Source organism: Acromyrmex echinatior, chromosome 6 (assembly GCF_024713525.1).
Source record: "Acromyrmex echinatior isolate Ae372 chromosome 6, ASM2471352v2, whole genome shotgun sequence".
NCBI lineage: Eukaryota > Metazoa > Arthropoda > Insecta > Hymenoptera > Formicidae > Acromyrmex > Acromyrmex echinatior.
Window position 1 is genome coordinate 16,443,486 of NC_141857.1, and position 16,353 is coordinate 16,459,838.

At 30.9% G+C, this 16,353-nt stretch overlaps 1 protein-coding gene and 1 pseudogene across 7 annotated transcripts in view; both read right to left on the reverse strand.

Moving 5' to 3' along the window:
• CCHa1 (neuropeptide CCHamide 1) overlaps nucleotides 1–16,353 on the reverse strand; it is a 260,158-nt gene that overhangs the window by 201,153 nt on the left and 42,652 nt on the right. The gene's annotated exons all lie outside the window — the stretch shown is intronic.
• LOC147909603 (uncharacterized) lies at nucleotides 883–1,851 on the reverse strand (annotated as a pseudogene).

Consider the following 16,353-nt stretch of genomic DNA (forward strand, 5'->3'; position numbering starts at 1 on the left):
ACTATTTTATCTTTGGATATCTGTAGGAACAAAATATGTAATACAAAAATTAGACATTCATAATAACAAATATAAAAATGAAAAATTCTCCTAACGACATATACTACAACGCAAGTTCGTAACGAAAATTTGTTATATTTTACATATATTCATTGTCATATTTTACATATAATTTCCAGATTCTATGCAATAATTTTTATGAGTTCTATTAGGATGTGATGAACTTGTGTTAACGAATAGAATATCGGAGACTGTATGTTGTGTGAATAATTAAAGAGGACTAACGATAGGACTAATTGACTGAAATTTGACAATAGATAATTTTTTAACAAGATTATATACGACATTATATTATTATATTCGACTACTTCTCTTTGAAGATTTAACTCAGCAAAGATTACTTGTTGTGAACATTATCATTTGAAAAATTTTTCTTACAATTTATAACTCGGCATTTTAAACTCTTTATATTATTCTGCGATATTGTATTATATGCGTTATTCAGAATTTGTAATTTCATAATACTGAAGATGACCTAATTTAAGATCAAAACGTTTATTTTTTCCAATTGTTACATAATTAAAATATTTATATATAATTTTATATATAAAAATATTTATATATAAATATTTATTTAAAATATTTATTTAAAATATTTATATATAATTTTATATTATATATAATAAATTTTTGCTACGAACATCTTGCGTTGTATATGCCATTAGAAGAATTTCTCGTTTTAATATTTGACCATGTATTAACTTTTATTATGAATATAAAAATATAAAAAGAAATACAAATATAATTTGATTTAGAACTTTGTTAGTACTTATTTAATAAGAAAAAAATATTTTAAAAAAACAAAAAAATAGATTTAGAACTTTTGTTAATACTTAGTTAACATTTTCATAATTTCGTTTTCACATTCTTTTTGACTCTCAAAAGGCAATGAAGGAAGCCTGGTTTCTATGAATAGTGCTAGTGTATGTGCTATATCAATAACACTTACGGACTGAGAGAATGAGGTTGAAGAAGGTGATGATGTACAAAATTGTTTTAGAACCTCTACAGCCTCTGTTATTAATGTTTTTGGCGTTTTCTGTTTTGATCTTCTTTTAGAGAATAATTGAGAGAATAATTGATTTTCTGATAGTCGCTTTCTGGTAGCTGCATTGATCTTTTCTATTTGTTGCTGAGGGGCCTCTTTTTCTTTATAATGCAACATGTAGTAACAGATTCTGGAGAAAATTCAGATGGCGGACCTATCTCAAATAATATATTTCTAATTGCACTCTTTCAAAATCACTATGCGAACTCTGAGATATTACCTGAAAAAGATTACAGACAATTAAATTCCACATCTTATTTTCTAAGGTAGAAATATTCATTCATTCAAAAGTAAAAAAAAAGAACATAAAAGAGAGCTAATTACAATGAAAGTGATTCTTTTGAAAAATGACTTAGCTGTGATGCTTTGTCATAATAAATATTGTAAGAAGATATGTCATTAGATATAAAATCTTTTACCACTATATCACAAGATTGTAAAGAGTAGACTATTGAGTTCGACTATTGTTACAATCTCTAATTGCATAGAGAGAATATTTGAAACTGAATTTGCCTGAACGCAAGTCTTTTGAAAAACATTAATCTTTCAAACATATGCCACTTGGGCTTATATATGTTATCTGTGCCAGTTCCACTAGGTTTTGACTCTTTCATAATTTTTAAATTTCTTGAAAACGTATCTTTTATATTTTTGAAACGTTGTGACACTATAAGACATATAACAACAGTATCAATAAAAAATTTAATAAATACTTTAATTTTTAATTAGATATTTTAATCCTATATACCATAAATTCAAATTTTAATTTTTATTTTAATTATATTATAATTTTTTTATTTTAAATGTTCAAAGGAATTAATAAACTGTAAATAATTGATATGAATTATAGTACTATTTATTATAGTACTATTTATTATAGTACTATTTCTTTTCATTGTGAGACGTACCTGTGAAATTTGGACCCAACTGCTTGGCTATATCGTCCAACTGCTTGGCTATATCATGCTTCTTTAAATTACTTTATTTGTAAATGTCACTCGTGCAATCCCAAAGAAGGGGTTTAGATTTCACAAAGTCAATCAAGCGGTGATCTAGCTCTTTATTGAATAGACATTGTGTATATTTACTACAAAACATGTATCTGCTTCAGTTTCGAACCATTTACAAGTATCATGTGTGATAATACAGACGCCATATAATTGATTGCGATTGCGACTTGGAAAAATGGACGGCCGACCAAATAATAGCCAACGACCAGTCGTTACTTCCTGATTGGTCGAGGAAAAGTCACAATTGCAGTCGCAATCGCATCCGCGAGTCGCTAATGTGATACGGCCATGAGTTCAGCCACTTATCGTGACGAAGCGCTGTAATACACACATGAGCACGAGTCCACGTACATGTGCTCGCCTTCGGTGCGCCGAGCATATGTACAGAATGTTGCAGATACATACTACACAGTACGACAAGTTGCGCGGCAAACTTTACAGGGGCAAGCGCGGTTAAATGGATAATGATGGTGATTTTATAACATAAACTTTATAATATAAATAATATAAAATTTTATAATATAAATTTTATAATATAACGTTATTAATATAACCGTCATTATCTACTGAACCGCGCTTGCCCCTGCAAAGTTTGCTGCACAATCCGTCATACTGCCTAGTATGTATCTGCAACACCCTGTATATGGGCTCGTGCTTGTGTGTGTAAGATTACCGGTTTCGTCAGATCTCCATCTGATTCTGTGTCACCACTGTCAATGCAGAGTTCTTAGCTCAGGAGCCTTAAAGGACTCCTAAAGCAAAGTTCGAACTCCGACGAAATCACCAGAGATCGCGCCGCGTGTCGCACATCACATGTCTTTTTATACTACTACAGCAATACCTCGTGCAACTTATGATACATAATCACACGTACGTGTCAATTTTCGTGTAACAAATTTGTCGCGGTAAAGCGTCTATAATAAGGAAATACAACCAACTGTCCTTTTCCAATTTAAATAAGCTTTTAGTATGTTGCTCTATGGATAAAAATAAAAGATATGTATTTTTTTGTATTGGCTAAGTCGTACATTAAAGAGGTGGAATCCTCCCTTGAAAAAAATTGCTCTTTTTCTTTCGAAATGAATATTTTCAAAACTATAAAAGATAGAAAGAATTTTTCAGAATGAAAATTGAATTACTTCAAGAGTACTTTATAACTATTAGGTGTTGGAATTAATTCGTAGCGTTTTACAAGTGATGGGAAGTACTTTCATTAATGTATTTTTTAATGCTCATGTGAAATAAATAACATTCTTTCATTAAAAACGCTACGAATTAATTCCAACACCTAATATAATAAAAAAATTTTTTTTAATTATTGTGTACCCCCAATACCTATTTAAAAAAATTTTTTAATTTTTATACGTCGAAACTTAAAGAACATTTTACGCTGAAAATAACGATGTGTATTAAAATCACGTTCCGAAAAATCATTTTTCAGATATAAACAAAATCATCTTTATATACATATGTCTTTATATATATGCTCCATTCATCTCGTACTACATTGACTGCACGAAATGAAGGCAAATACCACACAATTCGTCACAATGCAATATTAATACAACAATGACTATTGAAATAAGTTTTTTAAAATAATATTAATGAATAAAAATAAAATTAATGAATAAAAATAATAATAATGATAATAGTAATAACAGTACCAACAATAATAGTGACTTTGTTAAATTGTTAAAATCAGTCAAATACTTTTGAAGATATATAAAAGAATGTACAAAATATTTTGGACAATTAAAAACAAAGCACGAATAAAGAAATTATTACGTTTATAAAATTTTATTCATTTCATTTTCATCGTAAAACAGCTAATTCCAATGTTCAATGTTGACATGAACAATGTATTAATAAGACGTTGCATCCTATTAACGCTACGCAGGAAATTGATTTGCTGACGCAAAAAGGAACGTTTTCTAGATATGATATGTGTGTGCGTGTGTTCGTTTCACGTTTTAATTATAATAAATACGAAATAAAATTAAATATTGATTATTGATATTTTATATTACGAGGGGTATCCAGAAAATAAGTTCCGTTTTTTTTTACAAATAAAGTTTTTATTGAAAAAATCTAAAATTTACATGGATAATACTTGACAACTTCTAGTCTTTTTCTACATAATTCCCGTCAATCTCAATACATTTTGTATATCTGGAAACAAGCTTCGAAATCCCTTCTGCATAGAAACTTCCCGCCAGTTCTTTAGTCCAGTTAGTTACAGCTGTCTGAACTTCCTCGTCGCTTAAACGACGATTTAGTTAAACGACGATCATTGCGAATCGCATTTTCAATTTTTGTCGTCAACTCATCCGTGATAAGGGAGGGTCTGCCTCTCCCACTTTCGTCTTCAAGCGAATGTCTTCCTGCCTTAAATTCTCGGACCCATCTCCGCACCATAGATTCACTCATCACACTCTCTCCATATACAGAAACAAGCTGTTTGTGAATATCAACCGATTTAAAATCTTGAGCAAAAAGAAACTGAATGATGCCGCGCAAAACAACTCGAGAAGGAATCGGAATGGAGGTGGCGGGACGCGAAGTGGAGGACTCCATTTTGATAACCTCTCCTGACCGTGTTTCACGAGCTACTGACGCCAAACACCGCTCATTCTATTCGGTAGCTTCCCCTCTTCAATGCTGTGTTGCCAGCTCGCTCATACATCGACCTTACTAAACGTATAATACAAAGGGAACTTATTTTCTGGATACCCCTCTTATTATAAATATACCAAATTATGTTAATAAAAATATCAAACTAACTATAAATTTAAAATAACTGTTTCGTTGGATTTCAAATAAAAAAAGTAAAAAATTCTGTATTTTCTTTAATTTTTGTTCTTATACTATAAAGAAGAAAGGAAGTTCTATAAAAACAATGTAAATGTAACGAATTGCAGTTCCTAAAACAATTATATTTTAAATAAAATAAAATAAAACAGACGTTTCGATCAAACAGGTCATTAGCAATGTTATTCTGATAAAACGCGATTCAATGTACGAAACCTGCATTCTTATTGAATCTATGAGTATATAGTATAAATGTTTTATTATAAAAACTAAATCAAGTACATTATCATTATAAGAACGAGTTAAATTAGCAATAAATACCTTCTAAAAATGTCCATTGCAATCGGATGAATTATAACGTCAATTCAATATTGCGAATAGTTCTTGTTAAAAATTTATTAATTTAAATTATAAACGTTATGCTTTAAAATGCTTATTTACAAATGACTACATACAAAGAGAAGTGAGACCAAGTGTCATTATAAGAAGGGGAAGATTCAGTATGTTAGCGGTGAAAAAGAAACCTATTAAGAAAGGGAAAATAATTATAATATGGGATCATATGCTTCAGGTAGAAGTTCTGTAAATATGTGAGAGAGTATGTATTAACATTAATTATAGATAATAATATGTTAATAAAAAAGCACTTCTATTTCTCCAAATTTTTTGTATAATGTTACAATTTATATAAAGATATATACTCTTGCAGTAGTACTGGCCAATTCATTACTGAAAGACAGTAATTACTTATTTGAAGTACTAAAAGTGCTTTTAATCCTTACTATAAAAATAATTAATTAATTATTATTTTTCAGTACTAGTCAATATTAAATTTCTATAAAGATAGTAGTCAATATTTACAATCTCAGTATTAGTCAATTTTAAATTATCATAAAGGTATAGTCCATGCATTACTTCTTAATTCATATTCTGTAAATATAAAAATAAATTTATGTAATATAATTAACATACCATATTTTTTATGTTTTTCTAATGCACAAATAATGATAATTAATTTTCGCCTATCTATCTCAATCCTCGAAAATTTTATCGTGAGATCTCGATGATATTATTTCAACAGAATCTCCTTGGTTATTAGCTTCTGATCTTCAAAGAAGTTCCAATAAACATATCTTCGACCATAAGTTTGAAATCAAGCTTCAGGATCTAATAGTGAATTAATGTTGACATCTTTATGAAACGACAGATTCTTTTGTCCATTAATGGAAGCTGGAGGATTAACGGACGTTTCTAACAGAGGATAAACAAGTTTACACGGGTTATTTAGATATTAACAATAGTAAAAAGGAAAATATATAAAAAACAAACATTACTGTAATAAATATGACTGTAATAAATTATTAGTAATAAAATAAGTACCTTTGTTAAGAATTGATAAGAAATTGAAACACCGCATTTGCACGTTACTTCCAATTGATATTGATAAGCTTCACAATATTATTGTATATTATATCTATTTTAAATTGATAAGAAGCACCGCATTTGCACGTTATTTTCATTGAAAAGTTGACAGTATCAACCCACTGTACAATCAATGCTGCATATGCTATTGGCCTACTACACATAGAAATACATTTATTTCTTATATAGAATTGCATCAAGACGCATTATAATTACCTTTTTCACGTTAACAACGTACACAGACAAAACAAAATCTATTTTTTGCATAGCATTAATAAAACGCAACGTCTTATTAATATATTATTTATGTCAACATTGAACACTGGAATTAGTTGCTCTACGATGAAAATAAAATAAATAAAATTTTAAGCGTAATAATTTCTTTATTCGCGTTTTGTTTTTGATTGTCCAAAATATTTCGTACATTTTTTTATATATCTTCAAAAGAATTGGACTGATTTTAGCAATTTAAAGTCACTATTATTATTGATACTATTATTACTACTGTTATTATTAATTTATTTAAAAAAACTTATTTCAATAGTCATTGCTGTATTGATATTGTACTGTGACAAATTATATGCCTTCATCGCTATTTCGTGCAGCCGCGATATGAGACGAACGGAGCGCGTATATAGAAACGATTTTGTTCATATCTGAAAAATGATTTTTCGGAACATGATTTTAACATTGTTTTGGCGTAAAATGCTCTTTAATTTTCGACATATAAAAATTAAAAGATTTTTGAAAATAGGTATAAAGGGTACACAATAAATAAATAATTTTTAAAAATTTCTTTATTATAGTTATAAAATATTCTTAAAGTCATTCAATTTTTATTATAGAAAATTTTTTCTATTCTTTAGTTTTGAAGATATTCACTTCGAAAGAAAAAGATTTTTTTTCAAGGATGGTTTCTATCTTTTTAAAGTGCAACTCAGCCGGTATAAAAAAAATATAATACTTATCTCCTATTTTTGTCCATAAAACAACATACTAAAAGCTCATTTAAATCGGAGAAGAACAGTTGGTTGCGTTGCCTTGTAAGTCTAATTCTAAGAATTCGACGATTGTTTGTTCGTGTAAACTATGTGTGTCTGGATACCACTACTTCGTATGTACAGATTGTAAAGCTTTCATACAAGTGTTGTCACGATTTGACAGTTGAGACACCATGTTACAATAAGAAATGGTAAAAAATCAATTTTGAAATATTTGATCGTTCTCAGCCTAGAAAAGGATTTTTGAATCGGTGAAAGAGAAAAAAACTATTTCTCATACAAAAATTATATTATTTTAAATTATGCTTATGTGGTAACAGGAGACATTAGGATCCCCTTAGTACTAGTAGAATTATGTGTTTGAAGCATTGTATCACATAATTTGCAAGTTGTTAACTGGCCGTTAGCAATTTTCGAGCAATATTGCTATATCCAACTTTTCATTTTTTCTATCTAATAATTTTTCACACTGTAAGTATAAATTTCGATCGCAATTCTCTAATAATAATCTATTTCACTCAAAACCCAAATCTATTAATAATCTATTTCACTCAAAACCCAAATCTATTTTATAGAGACTGTACTTTAAAATTTCGTTTATGCAATAATCACAACTGGTTAATTGACTACTATCAAGATTCTGTGTCGATTATTGATCGCTATTATGTATCGTCTGAGTGTCGATCTGAGTGTCGATTTGCGGTCATATTATAATAATAGACAGGACTATTGATCGACAAACAAAGATGTTTTTCAAAAGATTTGTTATTAGCTTTATTCCTCATATTATTTATATTTCCGACATATGTCAAAGAACACAAAATTACATGTCATTGCTGATTTAAATTTTCTAGAAATGGATAAATGAAAAACTCAATGCAAATTAAAGTGATTTCAAACATACTATTATTTATCATAATGCTTCTATTTTGCTTAAATATTTAGTGTTTTATTAATGTTAACATTATAAATTGCGCATGACATGTCGACATTTAACATGTATAATCACTCTTTTATCAATCAGTACTGCGATTTTATAACGATAATTGTCGTCAGCGACAACTAATGGCTAGGATTAGAATGGGTATAAAAAAAGTGGCGCCAATGTGCTTAATGCTGATTGACTCCGCCATTAAGTGACCTTACTATTAATTAGAAAGAAGACAACATTAAAAAAAGAAGAGGTTAAGACAAGGAATTACGTCATATAGATATAGGACACAAAATGACAACTTCCGACTAATTAACATCACTCTCTTTATACTCATTCTAGCTAGAACGATCCTCGAAAAAAGCATGACTCTAATTGGCTGTTATTAAATTAATAATATCGATAATTGTCGTAAAGAGTTATAGAATCACAGTACAGGCTATTTCTTCACAATCTTCTAGCAAATAGATTTTATATATGTGTCCGATCTTTTTTTTTTGTATTTTATCTATCGATCAGATTAACAAGGTTAGTAAAAAAATAATAATTAGAAATAGGACCAGAGCATTAAAATATGGTTCTGACAAAAAGTACATTTCAAAAAATTAATTTTTTAACTATTACTGATTACGCCAATTGAGTTTACGAAAAGAATTACTAAAGAAATACGTATAACTAATTCCTAAATCATCTTTTATTTATACAAAAAAAATTTATTTATAAAAATTTATTGCAGAATTGATTTTTGTAATGTGCTTTTTATATTAGAAATGTTCATTTATGTTCCGATCCTATTTCCAATTGTTTTTTTTTTTTTGCTATTCTTGCTGATTTAATCATTAATAGAAACGATTTCAATAATCATATTGTTTATTATTTTTTTTTGCATAAATGGAGAACGATTTAAAAAAAAGTTTTACATGCTTCTTTAATAATTATTATGGAATTGATTGGTGGAAATAATTTTCCTCTAATTTTTATTAATTTGTTTATAACAATTAGTTGGAAAATTGATTTCTGCAAAGTATGTAGTTATTATGTCAGAAATATTTTCTTTATTCTTCAGTTCTACTTCTAATTATTTTTTTGTCTTTACTAGGTTAAATATGGACTTTAATGGATTAAAAAGATTAAAAGAAAGTAAAAATAAATTTATTTTAAAATAAAGAAATAAAAAACAATATAACAAATTAAAATGAACGTTTTGACTTCATTAAGTATTTCTCATTATAAAACAAAACTAAGAATAAAAAGTTCTAATAAAATTCATAAAATCAATAAGATGATTAAATTTATGTATGTTTTTAATTTAACGATATAATTACAACGTTTAAACATTTTATTGTATAATTTTATAAATGTGCCCACCTAATTACCATTCTGTTACTTTTATATTAAATTAATAGTATTGTAATTTTGATTAATATTACAATAAAACCGGGCAAATTAGAGCTAATACACGGTTGTTATTTATATCTATTATACACAATTTTCTTTCTATTTATTCATACAATATACAATAATTGATCAAAATTTCGGCTGCTCTTTACAGTCATCTTCAGGATAATCCAAATAAATTTAAATCCAATTATTTTCAATAAATAAATAAATGCAAATGCATTTCCAAAAGTGCATTTCCTTGAATGGTTTTTCATTGAATTGTGAACACTTCTTAATCAATGTCAAAATTGTTAAGTACGGCTTTAAGAAATCCGCACTACGGTGAAACTTGCACTATGGTGCATTTCAAATAGCGACACGCAATCCGGGCTGTCGTGCCATGCCCGTACTGGCGTGTATCGTGCTAATATCCGCGTTCCGCGTTACCGCGCTATTACGCCAGATAGCATCACCGGACAGAGACTTGCGTTCGAATCGACTCGCGTTGAATTCAGTGTCGACCGAAAACGTGCTCTTTGTATTATATTTGTGTACCTCACAAAAATTAATAACAGAGATTCCAAACTCCTAACAGTTACTGGCACCTCAGCTATATGACAACCGGAATTGCAAAACTAATATTTAATATGGCTTTTAAAATTAATGTGGATGTTCATCCTTGATGGTGAAACTCACTTGATTGCCTGTTGCGATTTGGTTTGATTCGTTTTTTATTTGTTTGATTCTTACAAGTGTTTGATTCTACTAAGCGTGACTCAATCGTTTTTAATATTGTCTAGTGTTATATAGTGCTACATTTGATAAAGTCGACAACATTGTGTATATTTTATATATATATATATATATATATATATTTATATATATATATAATATATACACAACGTTATCGACATTATCAAATGTAGTAATATTTTAAAAATACATAATATTCAGTAAAATGTATTTACTTATTAATATGATGTTCAATCACTATTATTAAGAAAATAACAATTATGTGGGAAGGAAAATATTTTCATGATAATTTTCATGCTAAAATGTTGTCATGTTAATTTTCATGTTAGAAGGTATGATAGCAGCATATTTCTTATACTGTGACGCTCCTGAGATGCACGTCCACGCACGATCCAGCGGTTCAGCCGTCAATTGTTGAGCGGTTGTAAAGGAAAAATAGGCAGCACTTCAGAAATTGGCTCGAAATGTAACTAGTTCCGAGTACACTGAAGTACACATATAATTTCTATTAGGTGTTGGAATTAATTCGTAGCGTTTTACAAGTGATGGGAAGTACTTTCATTAATGTATTTTTTAATGCTCATGTAAAATAAACATTCTTTCATTTAAAAACGCTACGAATTAATTCCAACACCTAATATAATATTATATAATTTTATAAAAATATATTTGAAGTAATATGTTCATTAATAACATTATTTATTTTTAAAAAATTATGAAAAAAAGAAAAAACCAGGATCGAACATAGGATCCTCAACATTCTGATCTCGCACCTAACGCCCAAGACCACGTTGAATTTTTGCGGATCACCTCTATAAACGCGGTACATAAAATACACGGAAAATCGTAAAACTATATCTCGTCAACTATCACTAGAAAAATGATTTGAAATCATTTTTGCTATTATACATTAATGAGAAAGGTATATGATTAACCCTTTCACTTACAATATTATATGAGACTCGTGGTAAAGAAATCGGGCCAAACATAAACAACACGTTCCAGGCTGTTAATTATGGCATGCGCCATCGAAACTTAAATCTTAGGGCAAAGGGTTAATATAATTTAATAAAAATTATGTATTATCTAGAATGTCTCTTTCCCTTTTATGATACACGCCTAGCGGCCGAGATCGCCGAGAAAATATTTCGCTCGAAACAAGCGATCACAGAGAGAAGGATAGAGAAAGACTCATTGTTTTGCTAGACGAATTCGGCGTGTCCGCGCGGAGACTCACCGATTACAATCGGAGCTTCTATCCGTTTTTGTTTTTTCTCTGTCTCGCTCTATCAAAACAACAGAAATTGAAAGAATTTTAAATCATAAACATGGTTGCCAGTTTTCCGTTTTTTTTTTTGACAGACTTCGGTTTCTTGGACTAATATTTAATACTCTAGCAGATGTGAAAATCTCCAATTTTTGTCGTCTGCTGGAGTATTAAATATTAGTCCAAGCAACCGAAGTCTGTCAAAAAAAAACGGAGAACTGGCAATCGTGTTTGTGAATTAAAATTCTTTCATTTTCTTTTTATTAAATTATATTAATCTTTCTCATTAACGTATAATAGCAAAAATGATTTCAAAACATAAACATTGATGAGATATACAATAGTTTACGACTTTCCGTGCACTGTATGTACCGCGTTCATCGAGGTGATCTGCAAGAACTCAGCGTGGTCTCGGGTGTTGGGTACAAGATCAGAATATTGAAGATTTTATGTTCGATCCTGCTTTTTCCTTTTTTCATAATTTTTATTTAATAAATAACGTTATTAATAAACATATTACTTCAAATATACTTTTTATAAAATTTCAGAAATTATATACGTGTACTTCAATGTGCTCGAAATTAGTTGCGTTTGTTTATTTCGAGCCGATTTCTGAAATGCTGCCTTTTCCTTCACAACCGCTCGACGCTTGATGGCCGAACCGCTTACGCGCGGACGTATATCTCAAGAGCGTCATAGTATAAGAAACATGCTGTAAACATACCTTCCAGCAAATTGTCATGAAAATATTTTCCTTTCTACATAATATTGTATTTTCTTAATAATGATGATTGAACATCATATTAATAACTTAATGCATTTTACTGTGTTTGAGATCGGTAATTCGAAAGAAAAGCAAGAATTCTTTCAGTCGACCGACAGTAATTGTCATTGAACGCATGCATAAATTGAGCTCGTGATTTCATCTCGAGCATGATCTAAATCCTCGATAAAAATCAGCGATTTGGCGTACTTTGTTCTTTTTAAAAACAAGTCGTTACACGCAAACAAGTTGTCGTTATCGGCAACGGACAATCGAAAGTTCTAGAACGATTCAATTCGCGCACGCGAGCGCCGCGCTCCGACGAATACGTCACGCGCTGTCACCAATCCCACGCACGGATTTTCTGTCGCGCATGACTGTTACGTTGAACGTCGTTAGAAAAGAATCCAAAGCACCAATCAATTTTGTACACCTAATGCCACGTAATAATTACGATTGTGGCAAATTTTTATTGGATTTTTCCCAAAAAAGAAAGCTCAGGCCGAAAGCAATAAATGCTTCGATCTCGCCGTCCTCCTACTTACTTCTAAAAAGTTCTTAGAGTCCTTAGTTCTTAGAGTCTAAAAGTTCTTAGAGTTCTTAGAGTCATAATCTCGCTTCGTAAAATCGCCGTGCTAACCGCTTAGTGAAATCGCTATAAAACGAATCTTTCGAGAAGTGCCGAGAAAATCGCCGAGATTTTCCATTACCGCGATTCCAAAATATCATTTGGAAAAGGTGACCGCATTTAATATTCTGTTAATCTAATATTTAATTAATTATATTTTTTGACTTTGTAACTGAGCATATTAAAGAAAATTCTTTTGTTAAATTACAAAGAAACGGAGTTCTCTTTACTGTCGTGCATCATATCAACCTTGTGCCGTTTTCTCACTCGAATCTTTCCGCGCGGTGCGCTCTCGCACATACTGAATGTAATGTACTTTTAAAATATTATAATACTTTATTATTTTTATGATTCAGTTCAAAAAGCTACTGATCACATTTTTGTGCCACAAAATATAATATAGAATTTTACTTTACCGCGTCATGTATCTGGTCATCTATTCGTATTTTTTTTAGTGGAATAAACCTGGAGAATGCCCTTAAATGACGTATCAATAATAGAACTTCAAAGATAATAGAGTTTTTACAATAACGTGGATTTAAATACGGTGAACGCCTTTTCTTAATTAGTCGCTAAGGAGAAGATAATGTGACCATCTTATCATTTATGTATCTTTTTTCTTAGAGTGAAAAATAAAAATTTTTTGTATGTATGTGTATATATATATATATATATATATATATATATAATATATATATATGCATACATATATCGTTTTGCATGACGCTGTATGTGTAGAAAACAACGGCGTTATACGTTTATACGAGTCAATTAGCTGTAACCAGTATGACCCGCGTTCACAGTATCAGTGGCGCGCAACAGTACTGTCAATTCAGTGTAGTATAGTAGTGTTCTACACACAATCATATATGTGTGTGTGTGTGTGTGTGTGTGTGTGTGTGTGTGTGTATGTATATTTATATAGTGTTTTGTGTCTACAAAATAAAAAAAATGTAGTAGCAGAATATTGTCTGCCTTTGGTAAGAGAAAGTCATGGGTGCTTTCTAACAAGCGACTCACTAAGTACAATACAGTATTTCATCCTTGTATTAGCGAACAAGAATATAATGATGCACCGTGTCACACTGCGTGGCAGAAACATCAATCGAGAATCTTAGCTAATTTTGTACGTCATGAACTAATAATAGTATCATTAAATACTGTAATAAAATTTTTTTAATTATATTTTTATATATGATTTTTTAAAAAACTCCATTATTTTATATGCAATCATATATTTTTAATAACATATTAGGTGTTGGAATTAATTCGTAGCGTTTTACAAGTGATGGGAAGTACTTTCATTAATTTTTTAATGCTCATGTGAAATAAATAACATTCTTTCATTAAAAAACGCTACGAATTAATTCCAACACCTAATATATTTATCTTAAATACCTTAGTTGATTGATTTTTCAACTATAATTTATGTGTATTTTGTACCTTTATCCATCATTCATATGTGAGTATTTTAAAGAAGTTTAAATAATGATATATGTACTCGCCTTTAACTTTTGATGATTTATTTTTAAAAATTGACATTATAATAGTTGACTTAAAAATTGTTTATATTCTGTTCTAACGCGGCACTTAGAATAAAATTTTAACGGTCATTACATATTTGACTTTCACATGGATAGTATTTTAAGTAATATCTATAATTTATTTCTATACACTATAACATAATGCTGTTACGTCCAAACCCTTGAAAATTTGGTCAAGGAGACAATGAGGGAGAATGAAGAGGGTGTGGAAGGACGGATTAGACTCAATCTCACAAGTATACGCGCGGAGGCGAACACTTGTGAGTCGTACGCACCTTTTCAGTCCCGGAATATGGGTCAACGTTCGAAGGGACGCTGTGACACCTGTTCCGCTGGACAGTGCGAACGTCGGTCCTACTTTTTGGGTCAAGGAACTTAATCCTTTTGACCCGGGACTGGACCTCGTGCGATCTCAGTATTCGAGGGAAGTGAATGCGAGAGGTGATGTTAATAACAGACAGGGGAATACTTTAAGTTACATTTATTAATAAAATGCAAAATAATAATAAAACAAAAGGTTTTATACATTATAAACTTCTCTTTACATAAAAAAAATATATATTATATTATAGCTTATGGATGTATGCGTGTATGTGTGTGTGTGTGTGTGTGTGTGTGGAGAGAGGAGAAATGATTAGCGGGCATGGGAGGAAAGTGTTGCAGGAGCACATCGGGATGAAGTGCTTGTAGAGGATAGTGTAAGGTGTGGGATTTCCGGGGATGTATACTAATCTGTCCCCTAGGAGGGGGACGGAAAGAACCGGAACATCCGATCCCACTTGATCGGCTCGGGATTCAGACAGTTGAAATGGGAGGGAGTTGATCCAAAGGAGGAGGGAGTGGGAATCCTTCTTCGTGAGGAGGAGGGGGAGGGAATCGTTCCTCGAGAGGAGGAGGGGGAGGGAATCGTTCCTCGAGAGGAGGAGGGAAATGAGGATTTCTTGGATAGCGGGGTCGATAACAGGAGGAAAGGTGAGATCCAACGTGAATAGGAGATTTCGACAAATTGTTCGCCAGTCGATTGTGGCGGCACGATTATGGGTGGCCCTGGGGAACGGTTCCGCCTACTCCTCCGGTTATAGGGGGTTCGTCCGCGTTTCTTGATGGTACGCACTACGAACCGAAAGGGTTAAATTTGACGTGTGTTCGTTGGAAACGCATGTAAATGTATTCATGCACAATGAATGTGTTTTTCCATGCAGGGAAACGCGGAGGTAGACTGGAAATAGTTGCGACTTACTATTAGCTGCCCCAAGATATCGGGTATGTTCTAGGCGAATGGCCAAGGAGATCCGTCGTCAGCGAAGAGCATCCGAAGGGCAGTCGCCGTGACGTATGACTGGTAATTCCAGTTGCAATTTGGTTACAAGTTCTCTTACAAGTATCTTTGATATTCTCCCTTAGTAGTCTCAGAATATAAGTTATATAAAAAACATGAATTTGATTGGAAAAAATGTAAACATCTTAGATAATGAACCTTCGTATCTTAAGAGAATAGTATCTGAAATGATGTATATAAAAATAGTTTAGCAGGTATTAATAGACAGAACGATGCAGAACTTTTACCAAACGCATACATTTCGATAGATCGAAGTCTACCTGAATCTATTGCCCCCCACTTAAATACAACATCCTTACCACAATCTTTTAAGTTAAGAAAGTATTATATGTTTGAGAATTATCAGCCAAAGATAAAGGTACACATATAAATTATAGTTGAAGAATCAATCGACTAAGA